Raw genomic sequence first — 8939 nt, forward strand, 5'->3', positions numbered from 1 at the left:
GTCCACTGTGGCTACACACTCCTTCAGGAGGAGTGAATGCTGCTTTTCAAGACTTGATGCAATCTGCTGGGTTTCCTTATGTAGGAAAGTTTTTGACCAATCTGTGTGATTTGACTGAATTTGACTTTGTAAAGTGCCTCGACAAGACATGTGTTGTGAATTGGCACTATATAAATAAAACTGAATTGAGGTGGTAATCACATGGCTTCTCACTTGGATCTAAATACCCTCGAGCCACTTGTTGAGCTGCACCTTAAAAATTTGGGGGTTACCTTTGAAAAAAAAAACCCAATTCATTCAGATGTGCATCGATCCTTCTACCTAAAGCTAGCGAAGTTTTATCTTTTGAAAAGTTTGAACAGGCGATCCCTTGCATTCAAACTGTATTATTGTTTCCAATAATAATTGGAATAATCCAGGAACCACAAATAATGTGAATTCAACCATAACATAGGAGGACAGTTTGCATAAGAGTTGGCATAAGCAGACCTCATTTAATTTGCATTGAAGGAAAAACTAATAATAATGGGACTAGAGGACAAACCCCTGCCGTGAAGTTTTTCAGCATGCTTTAAAATCTAACTGTAAAATTATTATTTAATGTTAGATTATCCACAACTGGGGGAGAAAACAGACAGGCGGGGTTGCTTTTCTTCAACGTTTTATTTAAAACTTGTCATCTTCAAGGGGTAGGGGGGCACGTAGTTCAAATGAACAATCAACTGCGAGACTTATTCTCATGACTGAGCAAAACTACACTTATTTAGGTCTTTTCTTTGCTGCAATGACAGCAGGGAAGTATATTATTTCAACAAAAATACTTTAACAGCTACGTTTTTACAAAGATAGTTCTGATTTTTTTTTCTCTGTGACTTTGCTTGCGATTAACAGCTCCCCATACCTGCAGTCGACAGATGTTCTATAGCTGTGACTTTGTATGGAGGCCAACAGCTAGTCAGACCCCCCGTGTTTGCTCATTTAACATTTTAAACGACCCAAACCATCTTAGCAGCTGTCGGCTTTGAATCACGCCGAGGATTTCTTCCCTTATCTACGATCTCCCTCTGATTCATCTAGTCCTGCTAAGAGGAACTGTTACTGATATTGAATTGTCTGGTTGCTGAAATGTGCTATACAGATAAATCTGCCTTGCCTTGATAGCTTCACAGAACCTCAATATATATAAAAAAAATCTAAATCATCCTTTTAAAGTCAAATGTCCTTTATTTGGTCTTACTGTATAAGATCTCACAGATGCAGACAATAAAAAATTGTGGTCGGTGATTAAAGTGTTTTTTCTTGGATATAATCAAGTCAAATTCTAAAAAAAAAAATAAAAAAAAAAAAATGGTAAAACATAATAAAGACCAAGCAATTTTCATCTCTCAGACACCCAGCCCTTCCTCACAGCAGTCACCTGAACAAGCACGGCTCACAGAGCCAGAACTGAGCTGGCTAGAGTTAACCAGAAAGAAATCAGAGCCTGCAGCATCAACCAACCCTGCAAATTTAGTTGATCACCACGGAAAATGACACAGAATGACCAAAAACACAGATAGAAACCAGCTGTTGTGGAAAACATTTGCACGGACCAAGTACCCATTTACATCAGCAAAACATGTCACTGCAATATTGTCGACAATGATTAACCCCAACATTTCAAACTCTTATTTTTTTCCCTTTCCCACCATCAAACAAGCCCCCACCATTATAGATGAACTGTAGCATTTAAAGCCTCTAAAATCTGCATAAGTGTTGACATCGAGAGCAGCAAAAGGCCTTTCAACTAGCCAAAGATATCACTGACATGCGGACAGTGAATGGAAATACAATATTTAACCAAATCCTGCATGCACGCACTGCATTGTGATTGAAAATACATTGTGAAGCTCTACAGCTGCTGACATGGCTGCTCATTGCTGGTTTTGCACCAAAAGTGTCTAATGGGGTCTAATTTTGAGCAATACATTTTAGCACAGTGACAACTGAACCATCAGCTACCCAAAACTAAACAGGCCTAAATCAAGCTAAATTTGAGTCCAAAATTATTCATACCCCTGGCGGTTCTAGATTCAAACTAAGGAGAGGCCCAGACAGAGTCCTGACAGGAACTGCATAGAGAACCTGTGCAGGGAGCTAAAGGGTGACGGCAAGAAGGCCCATCCCACCACAAAAGCTTGGAGCTGATCACAAACGAAAATAATAATGGAAACATGCAAAAAGATGGTCAGCAATTATTAAATAGGTTTGGTAACCACAATGTCAATTAAGATTTGACTATTTTCTTAAATTCAGACGTTTATAGAGAAATTTTGACATACCATTCTTTATTAAAATGTAAAATAAAACAAATGATTTTTTTATTTTTTTTGCTTCAAACTTGGTGGTCTCATTTTCCATCACAGCCAGGGACAGGAAGCCTCTTTGATGAACAAGAATAACTCAAAACCTAAGTCAGGGGGTATTGATCATTTTGGACTGAACGGTTCATAAATGCACAGCATTGGAAGGTTACTTGGGCTTCGTTGTCTTGCCCAAGGACACTGTGTGTGTATATATATATATATATATATATATATATATATATATATATATATATATATATATATATATATATATATATATATATATATATATATATATATATAACTCTGAATGTAAATAAGACATTGTATGCCCATTCCTATTTCTTTTTGTATTTTTATTCTTTGTGTATTCTTTTTGACCCACTGTATATATGAAGATTCACTGTATATAACTGATGCACCTTTCCTACTTTGCACCTTCTAGCAGATGTGGCAAGTGAATTTCTCCAATGTGAGATCAATAAAGCCTATCTTATCTTATCTTAAGCAATTGGTATGGGGGGGAGAGAGCTTGAATCAAATTCACATCCTTGTGGATAGTTAGACAAGTTTCCCCCCATTGCTTATTGACAAAGGTATAAATAAATACTGCATAAACAAGACATTTTATATTAAAATGTAAATAAAATATTTCTGATCAATCTGCTGGCTTAATGGCTTTAACGACCGCCCATTACTAAAGGGTGGACCTGTTTCTGTTGAATTTGCATGTTATCTAAGCCATTACAAGGCCTTTGTTTGGCAGTGGTATATAGCGTGGTACTCATTCCTGGAGAGGAAGCGAAATGTCTTTAACTATGGAAAACAAGTCCAGTTGCTTTGTTTTTTTTTAACTTTTTTTTTTTTGAATGACCATGACCTGGATGGCTGAGAATCTTCACCAGCGTTTCTGATCATGTTTCCCTTTGAATTATGGGGCTCCAGCTATTAATACGTACAATATCAGAACTATTAGATCACACGTTAGTCTGCTTAGTAGAAAAACTATCAACACAGTCATAAATAATCAGCATAATAAATGTTATTTTTATTTGGGGGCTCATATGCTGCCGTTCAGCACAACCAGCTTTAGGGTCAGTTCAGCCCGTCTGCCCACATGGAGCGGCCATAAACACACGGCCATAACGTGGCAGAAACCAACGGTCACCAACGGTAATAATAACGGATGCCTTCCGTTTCCATCGCCCGTTTGTGGCGGAAAAGAGCCGCGCGAGAAACGCCAATCAGCGGCAGTAGCCCACAGTGAGCTGACGTGACAACATCAGACATTAGGCCACGTTAAAAGGTGATGAAACAGCCAGTTCCCCCCACACCACCACCACCAACCCAATCACAGCTTCACCACAACAACCACACAGGTTAACGGGTAAGATAACGGGACGAGCAACCGCATCACCTTCCGCTCAACCCCGAAACATGAAAGTCATGGCTCCGTGTTCCTCCCCCACCTTCGCTCTCTCCGTTCCTCTCTTCCCTCACACACACACCGACTCCTAATAAATCCCGTGCCCCCTCTTTATACCCTCTTGGGCAAATCAAGCCCCCTAACTGGCCGACATTTTGTTCCGAGGAGCTAGGCTAGCGCGCGGTCGCTAACGTTACCTGGACGCACTTTTAACTGCCAGTCCGGGGCGATGACAGCAGGGGATGTGTGTGTGTGTGTGTGTGTGTGTGTGTGTGTGTGGGGGGGGGGGGGGGGTATCTGTGTCTTTATGTGACCCCCCACTCGTGGAAACTCGAAGCTAAATACAGCGGAGGGGGGGTTTTGTTGGTGGTGATTTCACTGTTGGGGATAACGGGAGCTGGGTGGGCAGCTAGCGCGCGCAGATGCAGTTAGTTAGCAGAGAGGTGGCTAAGTTACCTCGGCTTGCTTTGGACCGTTATCGCTCGGTTGTTGTACCCGGAGGGGAGGGGTGGTGGTGGGGGCGGAGAGAAGGAGGAGGGGGGAGAGCAGCTCCTGGTCGCCCGTAAAAAGCTACAGTGAAACCGACACGGCCCCCCTTGCTTTGGATAGAAAAAAAAAAAACGAAAACCCATTCACCTTAGGAGCTGCAATGGTCTCCGCGGCGTGCTTGTGGAGGTCTTACAGAGGAGGAAAGGGTCTCCCTGGTGTGGCTCCAGAGCAGCAGCCAGCCGCCGCACTGCAATGGCAGGCAGTGGATGAAGCCTTCCTTCTCCGAGCACCCCCCTCTCTGCGCTCGCGCTCCGGCTGCCTTTCTCCGCCGCGGTGGTGGCAGTGACGGGCTCGCTTGGAAGGAACCATTCCCGTCTGTTTTGCGGGGGGAGCGAGCAGAGCAGGGGAGGGATGCAGGGAGGAGGATTTGTAGGATGTCCACAGCAGCAGCAGCAGAGCGCAGCGCCATTCCAGCGGCGGGGGGGCAGAAACGGTGATCGGACGGAGGAAGAATAAATACATCCCGTGTTGCCGGTGATCTCATCAGCTCCCGCTATGGCAGGAGGAATGGAACCGGCTGTTCATTATGTCATCGAGTTCAATAAATCCATTAATAAGGTGTATTTCATACAGAGAGAATGGGTCCCGTGTGCTCATGAAATCGTCCACGAGTTCATAACAATGCCGAAATACTTTCTAAGTATTATTAATAACACCATCCTTTCATATTATATATATATATATATATATATATATATATATATATATATATATATATATATATATATTAAATGTGCACAATTATATTTCTCACATGCAAAATCTCCATATCATATGGAGACATTATATCAGAAATTGGCCAAACGAATGCAGCAAAAGCCACTGTAACCTCTTTTTCAGGTGACGTGAAACTCCTCTTTTATCAGCCGTGCTCCTTGAGCTCCTCAAGGACATAATTATCATAAACTGCAACACTTTGTGATCTGTTATGCAAGGACGAGCAAAAGTGGATGACAGAGAAATAAAAGTAGCGATTTATAGAAGCATTCACCTACAATGTTCGTGTAGAATGCAGTGCCGTACAAACGTATCCATACACCCCTGGACCTTCTCACTTTATGTCACAACCATAAACTTTGATGTGTTGTTATTGTATGTGATGGACCAAAAATCAAAGTGGTACATGGTTGCAAAGTGAATGGAAAACTCTTTTTTTGACAAATAAATCTGTAAAATGTGGGATATTTGAAAGCTCTAATAGCCTACTCTTAAATAAGATCCAGCATAACTAATTAGTCTAAGTCAGGATCTAGTGGTAGGAAGGTTTAAAGCTGATTTAACTCAAGAAAGAAGCTTTTAACACACCATGGAGCAATCCTAAATCAATCCATTAAAAGTACAAGCCTACAAAGCAACCAGAAGCACCCAGGAGTCACTCTGTAAGCGATGCAGAGATCCACAGCTCAGGTGGGAGAATCTGTGGACGGGACAACTGTTAGTTGTGTACTTCACAAATCTGGCATTTATGGAAGATTGGCAAGAGAAAACCCATAAAATTCCTAATGACGCTTTACCACGGGACATGGAGGAGACCCTGCAAATATGCAAAAGAAGGTGTTTTGTGGTCAGATGAAACCACAATTTTGGCTTTTGTAATTTACATGCAACACCGCGGTAGTGGCAGCATTACAAAGTCGGGATGCTTTTCTTCGATCAGGGATGAGGGAACCTACTGGGAGATAAAGGAAAGGTGGATTTGAGATGAATACCGAAAAGTCCTGGAAGAAAGAATGAAAGAAACTGGGACAGAAGTTAATCTTCCCTTTAAACATGTTTATGGACAGAAAGATCTAACGCCATGTTTTTTGTTCCACCTTACAAACATGCACCACAATGTTTTCACATTACCATCCATTAAAGCTAGTAGTTGTAATGTGACAAAATCTGAGAAATTTCAAGGGGTGCCAACACTTTTCAAGACGGGGCAGTTACCTATGTGGGTGGTTTAGCTTTATTTGCTTATGGAAATAGACAATCTGGACAGTATCTCTTCCTAAATCTGCAGTATGGAAACCATGAAAACAGAAAATCGATCATGCAGTGTTAATGACTTAAGGGATATCCTTATATAGTCCCATTATATGAAGTCAGTTTGTCAACTTAGATCTGGGAGCACTGCCACGCCTCAACCACACTTCTAAATACCCAGGTTACCCATTTTCTTTCCCTCCCATTATGTTCTTTCAACCCCACCCTCCCTTACCCTCATCATCCTTCATCCTCGTCTTCATCCCATCACTACTCCACTCCCCAGCGGATAGGTGCTGAGGAGACTCCTCTGAGGAGGAGACTTCACAGATGACTATAAATGACCTTTATAGATTATCTTGATCTTGTCTGCAATCATGTGCCTAACTGATGCAAAGTTTATCACACATATAAACAGATGATAAAAGGATTCGGTATGGATATCAGTTTTAGCAAATGTGATTTTCCTTTTTTTTAATATATATACACAGTAAACTGAGGTACATTACTCAAGTAGTAATGACATGCTGCAGAAGGTAATTTAAAATTCAGAGGATAGAATTAGAATCCAGCCCACAGTCACGATGCTCAATACCCCATCCCATGGGGCCTGGAGATTTAATCAATATACAGTATAATGTAAATTGTGCACTGCACCAAACCTCAGTCTTTAAACTCTCACGTGCATGTTACGTTTTTTATTTTTATTTTTTTTTTTTGGTTGCTGACTTTCCAGATCCGGCTAATTCTCTGCAGCAGATTCTTCTGCCGGAGTGCATTTTATCACTGGAGACTGCGTGACCATTCTTGTCACCTCTACCTGTGGCACTAATGAGCCCAGGAGAAGATAGGGCCTGAATGTAATGCTGTGGAGGAGCGCTGAGGTCCAGCAATGTTGCTGACGTTAGGACATTAGCGCGGAGGCCATTGGAGGATTGGGAGGAGGACACAAGGGGGCGACGGGGAGGGGGCATCTTCAGTGCAAGATTGTGAGATGGCCAAGGTCATGAGAATTAGAGAAAAAAAAAAAACAGAACAAGGACAGGCAGAGATATCCTGGGGAAAAACAAAGAGTGATGAACAGCACCTGGGAAGTGTTCGCATTTAAAGAAAGCTTGAAGGATCTTGCAGTACCGTAAAAATGTGTTTGAACCCTCCCAGATTTTTTTCTGTTTTCCTTTTTGTCACACTTAAATAGACCTAGGTCTTTGTGAAAAAATGTATTGTCCCCCCCCCCCCCCTTGTTAAATCATGAAGTAACTGGAAATAACCACATATATTTGAAAAGTTGAGTTAGATTAAGTTAAGAGACAATGTAAATAGAAACCTTCTGACAACATGAAGTAAGCCGACATATGTCAGAAATTGACTGATCAGGCCCAAGAGCAGGAAAAACAAAAACAAATTCACTGACATCCATCAGTCTGGGATGGATTAAAGCCATTTCTTAAGCACCGAAGCACTAACGAACCATTATCAACAAACGGCAAAAACACAACACAGTGGTGAACATTCCTACGAGGGGCCGAGCAACCCAAATAACTTTGAAACTGCATTGAGAAGTCATTCAGGCGCTCACAGAGAAAAAAAAAAGAGAAAAGAAACCAGGACAAAATCTAAAGCTTTGCCATCTTCACTGAAATCTTTTACGGTCACTGTTCATAATTCAATAATTTGAAAGAGACTGGTCAAAAATTGCATCCACTGAGTGTTGATAGGCCAAAATAATTGATCAGCCAAAAATACAAATAAAACAAAAAAAAAAACCTCACAACAGACCGTCTCACATGTTAACGATTTCAAAAGCCTTTGGGAGCCATATTCTGTGGACTGAGGACATGAAAGGGGAATTTCGTGGAAGGTGTGTCCTGTTACATGTGCTATAAAACTAACGCTGCATTTCAGGAAAAAAATATACTGTCATCTTGGTCTGCTTTTCTGCTTTAGTACCTGGATGACTTAATTAATGGAAGCATGCATTCTGCTCTCTGCCATCAAATCCAATAGAATAAAGTCTGGCCATTTGTTCATGACCCTAGGCTCACGTACACTGAAGTTACGAAGCAGAACAACGATAGAAGCACACCAGTAAATCTATGCCTGATTGGCTTGAAAACAAAAAGAGTTATGGAGTGGCCTAGTCAAAGTCCAGACTTATATCTGTTGAAGAAGCTGTGACACGACTTTAATCAGGTCATTCATGCTTGAAAGACCTTTGATGTACCTGAGAAAAATAAAAAGCATCTGCAAAGAATAGACCAAATTACCTCCTAGCAACGTAAACATACTTATTTCCTTTAAAGGTCACGTTCTTTGACTTTTTTATTCATACGTCAGTCGCTCACTCTGGTTGCATACAAAGTTCCACTAAAAAAAAGCGCAAAAATATATGATTCCAAGAGGGAAAAAACGGAATTTTGCTGGGAATACAGTATGAACCACAGATGTGACCGCAGAGTTGATTGAAGTGAGTAAATGTTCTGATATGAGGCTCTTAAAGTTGCTGTAGATCAGAGTTTTTAATTAATAACAGTTGGTCTTTGATCACGCCGAGCTGCCGCTTTTTTGTGAAGCATCGCAGAGGGTCAGGCTCGGTCAGGCGTTATTTACAAGTGATTTATTAATTAAGCAAACCGGTATTATGATAGTTC

General features: G+C 41.2%; 1 protein-coding gene across 11 annotated transcripts in view; it reads right to left on the reverse strand.

Annotated features, from left to right (window-relative positions):
• tjp1b (tight junction protein 1b) overlaps nt 1-8939 on the reverse strand; it is a 108713-nt gene that overhangs the window by 48211 nt on the left and 51563 nt on the right. The window contains exon 1 of one of the 11 annotated variants that reach the window (XM_036148458.1): nt 4408-4609. The exons of the other annotated variants lie outside the window; for them this stretch is intronic. The gene's annotated coding sequence lies outside the window, so the exon portion shown is untranslated. Of the gene's footprint in view, nt 1-4407; nt 4610-8939 lie in introns of those variants that run through there. 11 annotated transcript variants of the gene reach the window in all.

Source organism: Fundulus heteroclitus, chromosome 2, assembly GCF_011125445.2.
Source record: "Fundulus heteroclitus isolate FHET01 chromosome 2, MU-UCD_Fhet_4.1, whole genome shotgun sequence".
NCBI lineage: Eukaryota > Metazoa > Chordata > Actinopteri > Cyprinodontiformes > Fundulidae > Fundulus > Fundulus heteroclitus.